Source organism: Battus philenor, unplaced genomic scaffold (assembly GCF_028537555.1).
Source record: "Battus philenor isolate CCGP_79_NKW_IND1 unplaced genomic scaffold, ilBatPhil1.0.hap1 SCAF_15, whole genome shotgun sequence".
Taxonomy (NCBI): Eukaryota; Metazoa; Arthropoda; class Insecta; order Lepidoptera; family Papilionidae; genus Battus; species Battus philenor.
Window position 1 is genome coordinate 6,983,664 of NW_027181677.1, and position 20,445 is coordinate 7,004,108.

The window sequence follows — 20,445 nt, forward strand, 5'->3', positions numbered from 1 at the left end:
CACACTTACATTACATTTACAAAATATATAATGTGTTTTACCGTCTTGCTAAATTAAACTTGGATGTAAGTATATAGGTTCATTAGTTATAGGTGTAAAATCTTTTAAGGGGTGAATGTTTAGCTCATTTGTCAGGAAGTATCTTTAAAACGCTTTTACATATTTCCAACCATTCTGTATAAAGTAATTACTCTGAAATTCTATTGGACTCCGACAGGCTTACAACTTCTGGCAGTACAAAATCTGCAGGGTATTAAAGAATAATTAAATTTAATATATTAAAACAAATCATTTGACGAAACAAACAATTCAATTTAATATGTTAATTCAAATTATTAAAACGCCTTATCTTCGGTATTATCATTATGTTATATATTAATTTTCAAGCCCATTGATTTTTTTATAAGGTGTAATATAAATTAATAGTCACGTAATGAGCTATAAATTCACTCTTTAAAGCTTTTATACAATCATCCTGTAAGTCTATAACCACAAGTAACAAAATGTAATAAATATTAGTAAAGTAAAATTGCACAGTCACAGAAATAATACATGGATAATTATTACTTTGTTACTGTTGTAATATTTATGACATCCCGGCCTCTTAAAAGATAGTGCCGTAATCTACCACAGTTCAAAACACATTGGCGGATATAATTAAATAACTTTACAAAAAACTAACTTTAGTACAGATAAGAGGTCTTAATAAGGCCTTTGTAATAGGCATCACAAAAGTTTATTGCCTCTTAGAGTCAGACGGCCTGGATGGGCTAACAAAACTGTTATTACAATCATTGAAACTTTTCTCCAATCTGTTTTCTACGACAAATTAAGACATTATGTCTTAATTTGTCGTAGAAAACAAATTAGTATAAAGAATGAATTAGTAAAAATGATCATATTGATTTTACTTACGTTTTTACTCATTTCTGTTGTATCGACACTGAAGTTGATAACTATAGCCTTCAAATAAGATATAGAGTGAGCCGGTGGCCAAACTTTTAATTTATATTACGCACTTTGTTGTTGCACTTGAATTTGAAGACTGCAAATATCGTCTTTTTTAACTAATAATATCGAGATAAATTTTTGTAATTCCTCGCATACCAAGCGTGGCCAGAATTAGCATATACCCCCTTAATGAGATGAATACCTGTCGATAATTATAGAATGTACTTAATCTTATATTGCTCATTTAAACCAATCTTTTTTCAAATACTATATCAGCTTGCCACCTTGAGATATATAGAGCATGCAATTACACTAAAGGTAACAGAAATTTGACCGCAGTTTATATCTTCTTGATAATTCAATAAGGTCGATACATAGTCTTGATGTTTGAAGTGACAGCCCAAGTCTGTTACTCTATGGTATATATGACTAAGCGATGGTCGGCAAACTTTTGAGTCGGAAGAGCCAAATATAACAAAATTCCAAAATTTTTATAGAGCCACAAATTTTTTTCTTTCTGACAATGAATCGTACGTCTGACATACTGACGACAGTGACGACACGTGTCAAGGGCTGAGAGATATAAATGGTGTCCAATCCTCATTTGTCGATTTAGAGAACAATTTAATAAAATATATAATATTTGCATATAGAACTAAAGAGCCGCAGTTCCATATTCAAAGAGCCGCATGTGGCTCGCGAGCCGCAAGATACCGAACCCTGGCCTGAGCGATCTAAGAGTAATACAGTCTCCAAATGAATAATGAAATGAATTCTCGGAGTTCCTCATGAATCCCTCTGGCTTAGTTACTGTAAAAAAATCTGGTCTTAGCGCCTCGGCAATCTCCAGCACAAAAGATTTTAACAACATAATTTTAGCCGAAAGTCATCTGCTGTTGGCCATGGGCCTTCCTCGCAGACTAACGATCATAAACATCTGGTCAGAACTAAGATGCTTTTAACTCTTGGTAAATGTTCATTTTCACTACCATTTTTTATTTATAGAACCAAACTCTTCATAAAATAGTTCACCTAATTTTTCCAACACGGAAATATTTGTCAAATAAACAAATCATAAGTGTGAGAAAAGTGTTGTTATTGTATTATTAAATTTAAATTATTGTGGAGAAATTACCCTACTGTTAATAATCTAAGATGTTTACAAACATATATCTTTGTCCGAGTTAATATAAAGTAAATGTTACTAATGTGAATATTGCTAACTAAATTTGATATGTAACTAAAACTAAGTTGAAAATAGCATAAGTATCGCAATAGCATTATAGCCTGCAAGTCATCATCAAGTTATGTCCCAATAAATACAGGTATCGGTTGCCGGTAATAACATTCGCTTCGGTATAACGATACATGATTCTCGATCTTGTACACCGTTCATCATATTACTACGAAACGTTCAAAGACACTTTAAACAATATGAAAACGACACAAATAGCATCTGGTTAGACGTCATTTGAAATCTCCGATATCGAATAAATCGAATGGCTAGTGACTCATAGATGGGAGGCCAGGAATCTTGAGTTCTCACGGACTTGATGCTTTTTTTGTTAGTAGCTCGACGTTTGTCAAATTTTTATATAAAAATGCAATCATTTAACAATTTATTTTTTAAATAATATTGCTTTATAATACCTATAAAATAAATTAATTACTATTTGGAAATAACTGTACTAACTGTAATAACTGTACATACTGTATTTAATTAAAATGAATTATTATAATATATGATTTATAATTATTAATGAAAGATATTGTTGCCTAAGAATTAAAAATATTGTAAAAGTGACAACTAAAAAGGCAGTCGGTTTATTTGAAACCCATCCGAATGAATGATAGATATTTTGAACTAGGCTCCAGTCCGGAAACCGTCTGAGCTTGTTGTGAACTCTTCTATACTCAAGACGTGTTTGGAACCATCGAGGCTTTAAGCTGAAGAATGCCATAATAGTGGAACTCAATCTGATTCTAATTTCTATCAAATTAAAATTAAACTCTTTCGGCTTCAAATTAAAAATGACGTCAAATGTTTTGATTCTTAATTTAAATACGGTAATTAATTTTAAGACAATACATAAATATACATGACTATATATATATTAAATTCATATCTGGATTAAAGTATTCAAATACACTTCGAAGATGATTTAAAATGAAATGGAACATTGTGCGCGATGCATTAATTTCAAAACCAAAGAGGCTCAGTCCGAACAAGAGTTAAACACGTGGCGGACCTCGTCGCAAAAATAAAACCATTGAGCAGTTTTTTAGACGGCACTAATGAGGGCGGTGGCCAACAAAGCTGCAATAAATTATCATCGCGGATGCGTTGACGCAGACACGCGACTATGTGCTAATTGCCAACTTGCAGAAAAAACGACAGCCCGGGATTGAATATGAAATATGAAAAGCAACACAACAAATCTGTAATTTTAATAGTAATAGCACTAAGTACTATATATTGCTTACATATATATATATGTGTATATATATATATAACATGTGTGTCTTGCGAGTATCAATGAGCAACCGACGGCCCGTGGGGCCAAAAGATTCTTGATTTGCGACCATGATCCTACTATATGGATCGATGATATAGTCAAGGTCGCGGGAAATCGCTGGATGCAGGCAGCGCAAACAAGTTATTCTCCGGGATAAGCCTCCCGGAGAATAACGGATGCCTTGCAGAAGGCATCTATCGGCTGACATGATGATCGTGACGAATACCTCCCGCTTCTTTATTCTTCAAAAATAAACGTTATTTGTGATATATGTAAACATGCCTATTTATAATCGTGGTTAACCGTTTCGGCAAGCTGACAGTAAGATCATTGTCAGCTTCCGAAGTCAAATCGGCGTTCGAATTTGAAATCGGACGAGCAATAATAAATCAGCACTTAAAAATTAGTGATGAACGCAGTAGCCAATAACATAGAGCGTTCTCACAAACACTCGTGTGCAACGTTGATGTTGTTTGCTAATAATTAGAAAATTATTTAGCAATTGAATACATATCATTAATTGAAAGAATTATTGGAAAGTTTTATAATCCCGAAATAATCCTCTAAAAGGATTGTAAACTTCAATCGAACATTGTACAGAGTAAGTTGGATCAAAGAAACCAAAAAAGTTGTGAACTTTTATTAGGACGAAAAGTATAAATCTTTATATTTATATAAGTTTGTAGATTGTGAAATAACAATATTTCTTAATATTAAAACATGAAGTTAGTATTACTTGTATAGTAATTTAATTAATCGACTTTACCTTAATACTGCGTCTAATTTCCTAACCGCTAGCAATTTTCTGTAAAGGACTCTTAACGCCAGATTCATGGGATATCAAGCTCGCGTATAACCCTCAACGGGTAAGCTAATCGTAAAAGACAATTCATATAGGTAAAAACAACAATGAAATTTTCTTCTTCTATTCAGTAAATAGCCAAATATTACTAATTTAAATTAAATTAAAAATAATTTTATATTTATTTAACTAAAAGAAAGCAAATATGTAATAAAAGTCATAAAATTTTAAAATTTCATGACACGAGAGACTTGTGTCTCGATCAAACTTTCTATTTTAAATGTGACCGATGACGATAATAGTACATCAGTTTTATTACAAATTAGAACAAAATGTTATTGTGTATGAATAAAAAATAATAATGATACAAATAAAATTGACAGCGTTGTTTGAGTCGCTGTTAAACGAAAACAAAGTTTCCATTGTTCAAACATTTTTAGCGATTAAAATATAAATCCATTCCGTTAGTTTAAGCGTTCGCAAATCCAAAGCTTTTAGTGCAGCGGTAATGGGTCACACAAATACCTCTTCCATTAGCGTGCTCGCGCGTTCCGTCTGTCTCGCTACACCAGACTCTACTTTTTGGCAAATACAATTAAATGTTTTCCACAAAGCTGGAATCAATATTATCAGAATAGTCAATAGCATTGTTATAAACTCTGAACCTAATAAAGTAACAAATTCTGCCTTTTCATTCATCATTTCTTTTCATCTTTACAACTCCTTTATTTATAAATAATTTGACTTAACATTTTAATTTTGGACTTTATTTAGATATGTTTCCACAATTGTCGTCCTAAAAGTCATCGTTCATGAATACAATTTCAGCCGTAAGAGGTCCACCTCTGGACATAGGCCTCGTCTTAATATTTTAAATAAGACCGGTTGGAAGTAATCTGTATATCGTTATACGACTACCTTAAAAACCTTGTGTGTGAATATCCTACGCTGCGTTAACCGTCGCTTTCTGACCCTTAAGGCCCCAGCGACCATTTGCTCTGCCCGCTATGCGACCCACTGCCACTTCTACTAATTAAATCGCTAGGCTATATCAATTCCTGTCGTTCATCCACGGATCTCCTAAGTCCTGTTTCGATCTTGTAGAGAAATGCTGCGCATAGCGCACCTTGCATGGCCCATTAGCCTTCATCGCCCATCGAGAAACTGCGAACTTGTAAATGAGGCCCGAAGTGAGAGAACAGATAAAGAAAAAATAATACTTTTTGTTTAAATGTCACGTTTTAAAAAAATGATACAGTGAATTTAAAAAAAAAGGCTCTATATGCACGTAGTGTTTTCTCTCTTGTCTATGATTATTCCAATATTTGAGATATACATATAAATATTTAAAATTTAATTTCCGCATAAAATATTTTATTGTCGTCTTTTCTAGTATGCATATGAAAATTTGATTGTCTAATTAAATTAATAAAAAAATGTACACAACGCAAACAATTAATCTTTTATTTATGAAATGACAATTTTTAAATTACCTGTAAGTATATCGACAGCTTAATTTTTTGACTCAATTTTACTAACATCATACAATAGTAACCAATAAGCGTGAAATTTACAACTTGGCGCTATGATAAATTATCTAACTTATTAATGTATCATGTTCTTAATTTGTATCATGTTTGTTTGTATTTGCGTTTCCCAACAAATTCTAATCCAATTTTAATGATCGTACGTTAAGTCAAAAGCAACACAGGCCACATGTCGCACCGCCTTTGTGGGCTCTGCCGGTAATTAGAATAATTCGATATGCCTCATGAGTTCCGGGGATACGATACACCGGCTTCATTCAATCGAACGCATATACCAGTTTAAAATAATATTTTAATTACACTCTGTATTAAATTTTTATAGCATGAGAGAATAACAAAATTATTAATAATAATGACATCAGTCGATATCGATCATGGCGACCTGTTTTAGTGGCATCTTAGGCAAAATGGTGTTGGTCTAGCTGTAAGGACTTGTTACTTACTATTATTAGTTGCGGTTTTTTATTCTAGGCAGTAAATTTTTGGGAATCATGTAGCATCGCCACTATGCATATTCATCTCATGTCATCAATACATGTACTTTATTTTTGTATTGCAATTATTCACCTTGTTATGTTAGAATCATACTTTGTAATCTTTACCATATTTCTATAACTGCTCAAAATAAAATAAATCTAGGCACAAAATTAATGTCATTAAAGCCAGAAGATATAAGCAAAATCTTAATTTAGTTTTGTTGCAATATTTAAAAATATTGTATAATATGTTCGTCAATTTGTATTTCATTGTTTCTACAAGATGGAATCAGGAATTATCAAAAATGTAGACTAATAGCCCTGCGGATTGATAAGTTGGCATGTCACGTAGACCTGAACATATGGCAGCTGAGCCTTTAAAGTTCTAGAGTAGAGAACACAAGTTCCAATCGGTCCTATGGAAAATCTAATAAATCAATATTAAACGCGTCGTAAATAGTTAATTTTAGACATTCTCTATAAGGAAGTATGTGTCCCATTAGTGGACATTTTACAAAGCTAAAAACAACAACAATTGGTAATATCGACAAAGAATCGCATTTTCTATGCAAATTTTTTTGGAATTTCTCTCACAACATAACAAAGATTTTGAGAATAATACTAATTTCATCTGAAGGATAAATTTGCTGCGCTCGACACTGAGATTGTGTGTCTCGTTAGTCAACAACACCGCTCTACACGCCAGAACATAGAAATGTCTGCATATAACCACATAAACAACAAACTGTTGCATATAAGACGAATTATTTAATAAAATTACTTTTTGTTCCAGAATAATCATCTTTAGTACATAGTTTCAGCGTTCTGTGACAATATAAGTATCCAGAAAAATTCAATAGATGTCTACTGCGGCATAGGCCTCAACCAAAGATCGCCACGATGATCCATCTTACGCTACCCGCTTCCAGAAAGTTCTCGCGCCTTCTCGCCACCACGGTGATATAAAAGCTGGTATAATATTTAAAGATAAGATAAATTATTACTTTTAGCAAGACTCTTGTTGATCGTCAACTTTTTTTAAATTAAATTTTATTTTTGGCCGTACTCTGCTTCTCAAGTTGAGAAAAAGAAGCTGGAGGAAATTTTTAAAACAACACTTGTTTTTAAAAAGCTTAACATTAGTAATTTAAGCAAGTACACTTTTTGCAAAGATTCGAACTTGTAATTAACAATTAACATTAATAAGTTCTTAATAATTTTTAAAAATATTTCTAAATTATAAGACAGTGAGCTAAAAAAATATTTAAATTAATATTTTATCTTCGTGTAAGCATAACATATATTGCGACCGACAATTTAACGCTAAATAAATCGGTAACCGTCCTCAGTGAAAAACAAACACTCGTATAAATGAACCCAAATGACATGTTAAATTTTTCTGTGTCACGATGAGATATTGTAATGATCCGTTACGAAAAATTATAACTCGCGCCATGCAAGAGCGGCATTAGACCGCCCCGCAAGACATGTGCGACGACGGATTAGAGTCCATTATAGCAAAGAAAATCCTATTCACTCGCCGAGAATTGAATAACTTAATGGGTTCCACAAAGAAATAGAAACTTGGAAGCGACAAATCAAACGTCTTGCAGAGGCTGTTTTATTTATGACTTAAACTCTTCTACGCAATTTCTGCTTAAGTAAGTACGCAATAAACATTATTAATGTCATGAGATTTATAAAAGTAGATTAAAGTTAATTTATAATTATAGATAGTTTTATTTAAAAAGCGGAGGCTATTCTAGTGGGAATGATTCATTTTTAATCATTGTTGTTCCATATTTAGTAAATTTGACTTGACTTGTTTCCTCAAACACGGGTTAAAGGAGGCAGGGTGTTAGCGGCCGGATCACACAAGTTTTTTGTTGAGTTTTTTTATTACTTCGGCATCTCCACTTGCTCTTAGCTAATGACTTAAATTAACATTCCCATATTTTATTAATTCCGTCTATGTGTTGCTGTAATTTAGGTGCGTTGAGTTAGGTCGCGGTTGTTAATGTTTTGACATGATATAACAGATAACAAATTTAACATTTATTGAATGCTTCGGAGCGAACTAAATAATCGTTCTTTCTGCCTCTTAATATTCAACAAACAATAAAACCTGCTAAGCTATTTAAAAAATAACGATCATGAGTTTCCTAAGATAAAATCCTTCGCTACATCAAAGTAAATAATGACGTAAAAAGGATTACGTCTCGGCTAGGTACCCTAACAAGGGAATTTATCCTTTGTTCTAACATAATCCATAGCGACTAAACATGCGGCCTAGGAAACCATAATGGCAGTAATGCGGGCGTAGCTCCACTGATTTGCATGAAACGGTGAAAGTTGTCCGGCTTTCGTGTACCTTTAGCAAGCCGGGCACGTAAGAGAACAATGGAAAAACGGCTCTTTGCACAGATATAAACCGCACCAGGCACACGTTATTACGACAGTCTACTTATGTCGATAATTGGTTACAGGTTTCTTTTAAAAACTTTATATTTCAATTTTTTTCACATTTTGCGTTTATCCTTAAATATAATATCATTAAATAAATAAATTACAATTGAATTTTAAATATTTTAGAAAACGTTTTCGATTTTTAGGCTTAACATTTTTATTTAAATTGATACACATTAGTATCAATAGGGATTTTTATTTTAAAAACGTACGTGAATATGTATTCGTTTATATATATATATATTTATATATATATATATATATATATATACGGAGTCCGTGACCATTGCTTTTAGCGTTACAATTGATTCATTTTTATTTACAAATATGTTTATTTATTGCAAAAACTGATTGTGGTGTAAATAATATAAATACCATCAGTACAGCAAGTAAAACATGGAATAAGACAAATGAATACTTATAACTATTATTTATAGACCGATATATTATCTATAAATATGGTGGTCATATAGCGTATTGATGTTAATTTTTTAAGAAAGTTTGCTAATCTTAAAGCGATGACTAACGGCAGTGAAACGTTGTAACACTTCGAGCTTCATTGGCGAGCTCACTGTCGCTTAACAAGACGTGGATACTCTCCTGCAGATAAAATTATTAGTAAGGAGATTCTTATTCGAACGAAAGTAACGAATATAGCCTAGCGGATGGGCATTTCGAAGTGGCGGTGGGTAGGCAACAAAGCGTACGTAACAGATGGCTGCTAGAGCGTTAAGGTTTTGAAGTAGAGACCATGAACCTGTAAACAAACCATATGAATGAACCATATGAACTCCACTCACAAGGAAGACGCTGGATGCAAGCCGCTTCTAATTGGTCCTATTTGAAAACTATGGGGGAATTCCGTGTCCAATTTTAGCCTACAGCTGGGATGATGGTGATAATTATTAATATTGAAGAAAATATCAAACAAATTCATAAATTTAACGATTATTCAAAAATAGTTAAAACTCTCAATTTTATTTGTACCGTACTAATGTTTGTTAGTTTCTATGTTATATTAATAATAAACTTGGAAGAAGAAATAAATCATTTAGTATAATACAGAAAGACTTAAACTCTATCCAAAATTAAAATAAAAATTGTCTATAGTGGGATCTTGAAAAAAATCAGTGTATTCAGAAATGTAATTTGTATTACTTGAAAGGTAGAATAATAATATTCTAACGTTTTTCTATAAATATTACACTGAGTAGAAGCAAAACCAAAGGCAAATATACGATGAAATTGTTATTCGACACAGTAGGCAAATTTCACATAACCACTCAAGCCGTCCCCAGGCACCACTCGATTTTGTTTTGACACACGCCAAGCTGTCAGAAACGATGTCGCCACTGAATATGCCTCTTGATACATTCCAATGACAACAAAAACATCATCGAAATGCTCATTCACATTCATTTTTTTTTCCAAAATATGAATGGGAAGTTATAACGAAACATGACTTCGCACAAATTGGTAGTTTATTTTTAAAGTAAGATTTTTTTAATTAGCCTATATGGCATTTATTAGGTATTACAGATTAGAAGCGACTATTTTGCGAATAGGTATTTCAGAACTGTAAGTGTTTTATTTGATTTCAGTATTACTTAAACAATAAAACTAGCATAGAAATGCAATTCTTATAAGAAATGTCCTTAACGAACACGCAGAAACAACGCTTCTTTCTACAATAATTTGTGGTTTTCGTCCCCTGTTTATGAACCGACCTCGCCGACGAGGATGATTTATTTTTGAAGAGCTGTTAATTATTTTTTGCTTATATTATTGTCGTCGCGTCGTCTGGAAGCTCGGGAACGTGTCTCGACCTCAAGTCGGTGGCGTGCGTCCCTGGAAGTATTGTGTCTGCGTAAACTTCCAAAATTGATAAATACCAATTGATTACACGCGTACATACATATAATATAACAACTTATGTGATGTTTTTCAACAGGAGGTTTACAATTAAGTTTAAAAAGATTTTATTTGAATCACATATCACATAGACTTACAAACAAAGGCTTACAACAAATTACTTTCTTTGACATACATAACTAATAAGAAATGTCATACATAATAACTTTTAACCGTATGAAAAAAATTTTCTGTAATGTGTTTGTAATCAGCAAATCTTTTTAGCAAAGGATTCCTCCGACGATTTTTGTGCGAAAATGATGTTCTAGTTCCGCGAGGATTGGCAATGGTGGACGCCTTAATAAAACACCTAAATATTGCTCTACAAACACATACACTTAGGCAAAGATACCTATATTAAGCGACGAAATATAAAAAAGAAAACAATGCCAATCTCGTGGCAGGACTTGCAGATAGGGTGTTAATAATACTGTCGACGCGACTCATGAAACATTATAGATTTGTAAAAACAGAGTTCACAGATCATAAAAAACGTATTATTCATTATTATTCCCAAAAAATGGTTATAAAGAAAGTCAAATTCAGGTCTTTCACTAAAATATATTGTCTGGCTGAGGCACATCGTTATTATTAGTAGAAGACAACAACATAAGTTTTGTGTTGTAAATATAGAATTAAGGTAGAAATATAAAAAAGTTAAGTAAAAACGTTGACTCTACATTTCCATTTTCTAAGGAATGGATAACAGCATCTAAAATTATAAAAATAATAGAGCGCTGGTTTTTACAAAAAAGATACTAAAATTTGATAAACTAGTGTAAAAATCATTAATATCAAAAAAAATTCGTGGAAATAGGAATAATAAAACCGATAAACTTAATTATTATCTTTAATTTGAAAGGCTCTGCTATTAGGCGATAGACGTACGAAGGCGAGATAAAAAAAATAGGAACTGACATATCTGTGGTCCAATTGACCACAAATCCAACCTAATGTAATATTTCTCATAACATTGACAATAATCGGCGTGTAGGAATGGGAATGAATTATAAATTTTGGCTCAAAAACAAAAGGCGCTTTTACGTTAAGATATACGAATTAAAATATTGCAAACAAGTATGCGAACAATTAAATAAATATGATATTGGTAATAAGCCTAATAGTAAATTTTTAAAGTTAACTGTAATTTGTGAAAAATACTATCGATTTCCATTAAAGTAATAAGATTTATCACTTAAATCTTGTTTAAATGACATAGCCAAAGCAAGGTACAACATCAATTGGATAGTTTACATTGACGGGCAAATTATCTAAAGAATATGATGGAACTAATATGTATCTAAGCAACAGGTTAATTATAAACAACAAAATAATTAAGGACAACTATAACTTAGCAAAATCATTTGTTTAAACGTATATTATAGACAAAAAAGTAAGTAATAGATATCAGAGCCAGTTAAGTTTTGTCGACAAAATTAGTAAGTAATAGTTCGTATACTTACTATATATACGTATACTATTACTTTACTAAAAATGCTTAACGTTTTATTTTAAAATTCAACAACAAGTATTCGTAGAGTTACAATATAAAAGATATTACATATTACATATTACATACAATACACAAGATGTTACAATATATAGCTTCTGCTCTTAAGATGTTTCCACATAAAAATGTCAATATGTCAAATCTGCTCTTACTGGTGGCCCCTCAATGTCACCCTCTCTTCTTTATTACTTTTCTTCAAACCACATCTCGTAAGACCTCTATACGTGCATTAAAAGTGTAACAAGTAGCCCTGCTGGAACCAAATCATTGAGTTGAAACTCATTGAGCTTGAAACTTTAGTTACAAGAAGTTATTCATAAAACTTTATTGGCTAAAAGACTTGAAATTTGAAATAAATAATTCTTTCGTCTTCTACTAAATTAATATGCGCTATGCTAAGCGGGCAGGGGCAACTATTATTATATAAATTACTTATAATAATAAATACTTCGTAATGTTTCCACTTTCGAAACACAGGCTTTTCTTAGAGATAGAGAATAGGTTGGCCCGTAAATGTACACACAGGGTTAATGCAAGACTAGACGAGATTGGTGGATGTTATTTATATTTCGAATTTTTTCTGGATTCTATGTTACATGTTTTAAACGTGGTACATCTGTCGGAACATGATCATCGAACACGTACCCTGCAAACATAACTTCACTCAGCCCTTTAGCATTAGACTACGACTGTTCAATAAATTACTACTCGTCACTAAAATTTAAATAAAATCAAATGCGTAATGTCGTATGAAACATTGTGTTATGTTTATAGCATGGACTTAACAGCTGTTTAAGAAAATTTCCATTTATTTCTCTAAAAATTTGATGCGGATCGAATCAAGCAGCAATGGCAGGACGTTCACATACGTACTTTTGATTCGCACAATACACTTTTACAATAGACGATAATTTGCATGACGGTTTTTTATCAGTTTTTGACAGCGTGATACTGGCAGCTGCAGCGGTAATGTACCAGCTTATTAACGACACTTATACTTAATACTCGTCGAGCTCATGTTTGTGTATATAATTATTTTAGTAATACTTTATTCTATGTACTTAGTATCTAAAGTCTGTCATATATTTAACATTACGAAAATGAGTTATCTGCAGATTTGTGATAGTAGATCGCATAAGAATTCACCGCGGTTTATTTATATAAGATAATCTATAAAAGTTAACATTGAATTGAAAAAAAACATAAAATCTAATGAATTTAAATGATTTAAAGTAAAATAATAGCACTGTTTAAAAAAGCCGTCCTTTTCGAACTAAAAACAGATGACATGAGTGAATCGAATGCATTGAATACATCGTTAAATAGACTTATTTTTTCATTTAAAATTATATTAAATTCAGCTATGTCGTTTGCTGCAGTACAAGTTATAACTTGTGCTACAACGCCAGTGTCTCTTGCATTAATAGTGGAACAAAAAATATATTCAAGTAAAATACATTTGCAACAAAAAAATCAAATAAAAGATAAAAACTTTTTTTACCACATTCGTAACTAATATTTATTTACACGATAACGACTTAAGCTTGACGTAAGCTTTTGTTTAATATTATTAGATAGATAGATGCATGTTAAACTATCTAGTAATTCTGTTTGATTCAGAATAAAAAATCAAAAATGTTTAAAGAACAACATACAAAAGATATATTTGTGAAAGAAATTAACATGAACATTTAAAGAAACAAAATTAACTAAATAATAGTATTTAATGCGTTATTGTTCAAAACATTAGGTTCGCTACATACGTGACAGTTTCGTGTAATTTAGTATTATTACCAGTACATAAAAAGTGGAAGGGGAACATAGAGGTGGAGCAAAATTCTTTTGAAATGTGGGGTACGAATGGGGTTCCAAAATAATGCATGTAGTCGCCACCACTGACTTTGTAATTGATTTGGTGATTTTGTGCGCTGAGGAACGCTATAATACTAACGTTGTTGTTAGGCAGTAAATAATACAACAGTTTTATACTTCGTAGTGGTCGTGATTCTCGGTGAATAGTGAAGTGAAAAAAAAATGTTTAAATTGGATCGCAATTAAAACTTCGGAATGGATTACTCATCGAGAACCACATCTTCCATGAACAATATGAGACCAATTTTCGGCGCATACGCCTTTCAAGGTGAGTCCCACAATATTATGGCCAATAGACACGAAAGGATCCAGAGAGATGAGAAAAAAGTTCCGATATGGTTAATTACAATGTTCCCAGGTACCAATAAAACAAGCAATAATGCGATAGAATCAAAGACCCGAAATCAATATCGGCTATTGCCTAAACAATAAAAAATTGGGCACAGCACATTACAATTATATTTCATATGTGGTTCCGTAAAAATTAATCCATTTATAGTTTTACATAATGCGTATATTTCTTAATGTAATTTCAGTAGGTGTACAATTTTTATTTCAAAATTGTAATCCTTTGTATAAAGCTTATGTAACGCCTAACACCTACAGTTTTTTTACCTTTTCATTACAAACAAAACGTACTTTAATCTTAGTAAATCGGTGCGGAACTCTAAAAACTTGAGATACCTTTAAAAAAGCCGCTTATTAACCTCTCATCGAGTCCGACCGTAAAATGTAAACTCGATAAAGCCACCAATTAAAACTAAATATGAGAATATCGACAATCAAAGCTCAAGCCGCTATATCTAACACCGAAAATCATTTCACTCAAAAAATAAATCGCATTTTTTGTAACAGACCCAAGGTCACCAACGCAGCATGATTTTTGCCTTTCGACTAGCGCATCACAAGCCGATACACTTGTAAAGTCTCTGATAATAAAAAATATATCGTAGACATTTTAAACTCTACGTGGGCGCAGTAAAAGTAATGTATATAACGCCTGTGGCAAAATAAACGTGGTTGTGACGCGCAAGTCTGGGTAGGTGGCGATAATAACAATGCTTTATGAAAAGGTTTAGCCAACTAATTTGTTTTTTCTCGGCTACTGTCGATCTCGGTAGCGCTGCAACCTTTTTTTGTCGAAGGAGATCAATCAGTCAAAATAACAGTGTGATACCGCCTTTGATGCGATCCGACCGGCCTGTTTTAATCTTGTCTGATACATGATTAGTTCACCGATGATGCAGCACTGCTGGATAACTGATCCGAAATTGGAATACAAAATTCTACTTGTGTCTAAACATTAAACTCAATAACAGTTTCATATACATAGGTTTTGTGTAATAATCTAATAATTTTAAACGTTTACCTCTGATGTTGAACAAAATAAAGTGAAGTCTCTTAAAATGCAACGTCAAATTGCTATAAATCTACATTAAAATAATAAATGTACTTCATCAAACGATAAATAAATAATGTGATGAAAGTTTTAACAAAAATATACAAATAATTGACGTTCATTTATTTCATACAGTCAAAGATAACAGTAAAATTTTAATTATACTAATTCAGTCCAAAATATTTGAAAGTCAGCCAAAACAATCAAATACCTGCTATATTTCATTCCAAAACGAAGTAAAAGAAAACGGATGAAACAAATGAAGTCAATGACATCGTAATGACCGTCCATCATTTCACGATGCCTTCAAAACTGTCTTAACATGCCCGCGTACATATGAGCGAGTTCGGGAGCTGTTGATTTGCAACCACTTTTTGCGGCACCTGATAAATCTCGCACTGATGAAGGGGACAATGAGAAATTTCTTTCCTTTCGATGTACGCGTGATAAATTACTTATCTTTAGCTTTTTCTGCATAAGGCCTTTTCACACATATGTTACCGTTAAATTAAAAATAATTTAAATCGCAATATTAAAAAGACAAAACATAACCATTAATAAAGGTTGCTAAAGGATATATTTTTTTTAAATTTAATAATTATAATTCAAGATTAAATGGAGGATTCGAAATAGTCAATTTTTAAATAAAACATGAACGTTAGTGATGAAGAAACACTGATCTAATGTATTTTTAACAAATCATTTAGTACTATAAGTCATTATTAAATACAATAGGATATAAAATTAATGAAATATTTCGTAGTTATAGATGTTTAATTTTTTATTACCAAAAGAAGAAACTAATTAAACATAACGAAAAGTAATTTATGGAAACACTAAGAGTTTCCAAGTCCTTAGTTACAATTTTATTTTCAACAGCTATGATAAAAATGCAAATTAATATTGAACGAGAACAAACTACATAAAAAAGCAATAAAACGTACAGACTTGTTTCTCCTTTGTAGACGGGTAATAAGTTTTAGCATCAAACGTTGAAATGCGCGGAATTTATATTATTACATTTATCTTCTTTTGCGTCTAAGCTAAAAGCTACAAGCGCGTTCGAAACTCGACCGAGACATTCGTTCTAATAGCTAAAGTATTTGTCACAGCAAGAATGCAGATAATGGTTGAAAAAGTGTAAAATTCCAATCGCGCCGCACCGCCAGGACAAGACTGATTGAGTTATAAGCTATAATGGCAATTCCATCTTGTTTTTGCACTGTTTTTCACTTGAATGCCATGTGGAGAGGCGTCTACTCATATTTAATATACATTAGGAGCTCAGACCTCGATCTTTGATTTCAGCTTTCTTGCTGCCACAACCGTACGAGAATGCGTGACTTGTTTATTTTGATTTGTCACCTTTGATATATGAATCCTTTTTGTTATTATCTGAAACACATTATTATGAATGACTGGAGCACTTGATTACATCGCCGTCTACTTCGATTCTATTTTAATCGTGTTCCAGTATGGTCTTGGGAGAATTTGTGTTGCGATTATGTTTTCATTTTTACCAATGTAACATATTAGAGGTTAATTTTATAGAAAATATATTATTGAAGCGCTAAATATAATGGAATCACGCGTTCCAACTGTTAATTATACGGTATCATTGGTTATAGATAAAAATACTATTGAGGGATAATAAATATCTTAACAACAAAATAGTACGAAAAAGCGATTTTAAATTTCGACAACTGCATAAATACAATAATTATTATTTACTATCGGTCTGTAGCTATGTAGTCATATATTTCTGGCTTGTAACTTTCTAAGAGAAAAAAAATAAACACAACATATTTCAGAGTGATCACTTAAGCTAGGGTGATTAGAAATAGTAATAAAACCTCTAAAACTATTTGCTGACAAATGAGCTATTTATTTGCTTCCTTAAAATCTTTTATTTTATTTTATTACATAGAATCACTCTGTATACTGGCTACACATCGTTGCAAGTATCGTGATTTATTAATTAAACCGGTTCAATTTCAAATTTTTACCTTTAATTTCACGTGTACCAAAAATCTGCATCAAAAACGTTACAATGCCGCGGCCTAAGATCACATTAAGTATTATTAGAAACGTTTCTATTACCTAACCACTATTATTTGGTAATTTTTTGGAAACGTATGTAACTCATATTTCTTATTTCTGTCACAAGTTATGCCTTAATGATAAATTACGTGACATTTTTATAAAAATAACACGTTATTATGGAAAGCAGTCAAAACAATTTATTCAATAGTCCCTTAAATATAATTTTATTATAACAATAATCAGTATAAAATTAAATCTAATACTTGAGTATTAATGTTGGAACTTTTCATGTGGCGAGACAGCTAGTCGCCAAGATAACTTCGATTTACTTGATCTTTCTTAACGCGTACTGTTAAGGTAGGAATTTGCTTACCTCAAACCACGTACTTATAGCTTTTCGATCGTGTTTGATTAATACAAAAGCCGAGTAGCCGCATCTTATAATCGAGAGCCCTCTGTGTGATAGTTAATTAAAGAAATGAATAACGTAATGCAAGTCGGCCGCTGTCTTTGACATCGTATGAGATGGGAAGTTGTCGGTTGTCATTATTTAGACGAAATAGGATTAATTCTATGCAACTAGTCAACTTACACTAAATCTATTAGTTACATTGTTTGATATTTTAATCATAATATTATTATACAGATTGTATAAATAATAACGACCACTTGCATAGATTATGCGTGAATGATATAAAAGCCTAACTTGGTAAAAACTAGAATCCGACTAAGCTCTCCTATACCGGCGTATTTATATTGCACTCCTGCCCAAGTGGCATTTGCAGTTTCCAGCGGTTCGTGGGGGCGGGGCGCTGTGGGTGCTTAGCCAAGGGCTCCCTAGTAAGCATCAGCTTAGACTGCTACGTACTAATTACAACGTATTAGGAGGCCACTGAGCACTTAGATCGCTTCGGTGGACGCTTCGGTGGACGGTGGTTTCGCTGTAATGATATCCGTAAACCTGCTGCTAGGATACCAAAAGCGGCCCGATCTGAGAATAGTAATAGTAACCAACTCAGATAGTTTTTTTGTCGTCACTTTGATCATAATCAGCAATGTATAAGGATATTGATCAAAGTAGTTCATCAATCATTCAATTCATTCAATCATCATTCAATTCATTCTCCAACTTCATCGTTAGTTGAAAGTCCTTCACACTGCACTAGGATATTATACTAGTATTTATTTAACAAGCTTCTTAAATTATTTGCGAGATAATTAAGAGACTTTATCCGCGAGTGCAGTATAGCTGCCCACAAAAAGTTACTAATTTTATGAAGCTTAGTACAACAAGATTAACTTTATTCCTAGTGCCAACGTTGTGTACCTCACTGTTATATTAATTAATTGTGAACAAATGTAAACTATTTTTCAAGTCATATACGTCAATTATGTTATTGTACCCGGTATTTCATTAACCACGGTGGAAATATTTTTCATTAAAAATACTACTGAATTTGTTTGAAATACCAAATCAAATGATGATTACTAAACTATCATCAACATTTCCGTCGTTGGAAACGACCAACAAACAAGGGTTTTATAGCGACCTTGACAACGTTGAGTATCCACCTTGTGGGTGAACTCTGCGCTGGGCTTGTCGATCCAAAGTCACCGCTCTATCTTAAGGCTCTAGTATTCATTGTTCTGCGTGCTATATGGCCTGCCAACTACTACTTCAACTTGCCAATCAACTGGGCTATAATTGGCTACTTTCGTACGCCAACGCTTTTCTCTATCCCTGATTCACTCTCGTAGAGTACGAAATTTAAAAACCTCTAATATACAACGAAGTCATGAGACTTATGACAAAAAATTATAATATATTTACCACAACGTTGCAAATAAATAAAATATTTTAAGTGGAAGGTTTCGACCTTATTTTCACTACAGCTTAAAATTTCCCACTTAAAATTCACTGATTGTAGATGATGCCGCCTACAATGCAATTACACCCAATGCATTCAAACGCCGCACCGTCTTATGACCAAGACAAGCACTCGAATTTCCGGACGACGCGACGACATTCAGACCTATTACGTTTACTGCACGCCGACGTCGTCGCCATTTAATAACCAACCGGTCTCGTCGGAAACGAAGCTAGATCGTATATCACATGAGACGCCATTACCCGATCATACTAGATAGAAAATTTTTAGAAGTTTTTCCATCACTTCTTTTCCCAGCGCAAATACTTTTTGATGTGGTAGTATTATTAGCCAGGCATTGGTGATCGACCAAGTCCAGGTTCAGCCCTCTCGGGTACCCGTGTATCTAATATTATCAACGAGTGACAGCCCAAGTAGAGGTCGCCAAATTCCGCCCAAACGATGAAATAATAGTATTTAGCGACCCGTGCCGAACCACTTCCGGGAGCACACGAGCTTAGCTACTTTGCGCATTAATTAGCTATAGATTTTTAGAAAATTAAATATACTTACTGTAAGGAGATTTGTGATTCGATATCCTAGTACACTGTACAAAATTGGACTAATCATTATCTTGCAGCGAAATTCTACCCATACTTTTTATGTATTCAATTTTATTTAGGGGTGAAATTGTCTCTTAGTCCCAAAAATAAATAAATACTGGGTGTAAACTAAATAAAACAATTCGTGTAACAAGTGATAAACAAAAAGTAAACTCATTACATTATGAGGCTTGAAAAATAGTCTTTTTTTGCATAAAAAAACGTGTTATGTTATCCATAAAAACATGTAAAGGTAAAAAAAATGAAAACACAACTTTCCGAAAATCAAAACGAGAAGTAAACTACACTGCTACTACAAACAAACCAGCTCAATCTTATTGTGGATAATGTGTGGTCTATATTCCACAAAAATAAGTAATTTCTGATGACTATGTATATTTGTCTACTTAACAAAAAGTCACAGATGCCTGCATATATATAGCATATTATTCTATTTACAGACATGTTTGCTGTATGGACCC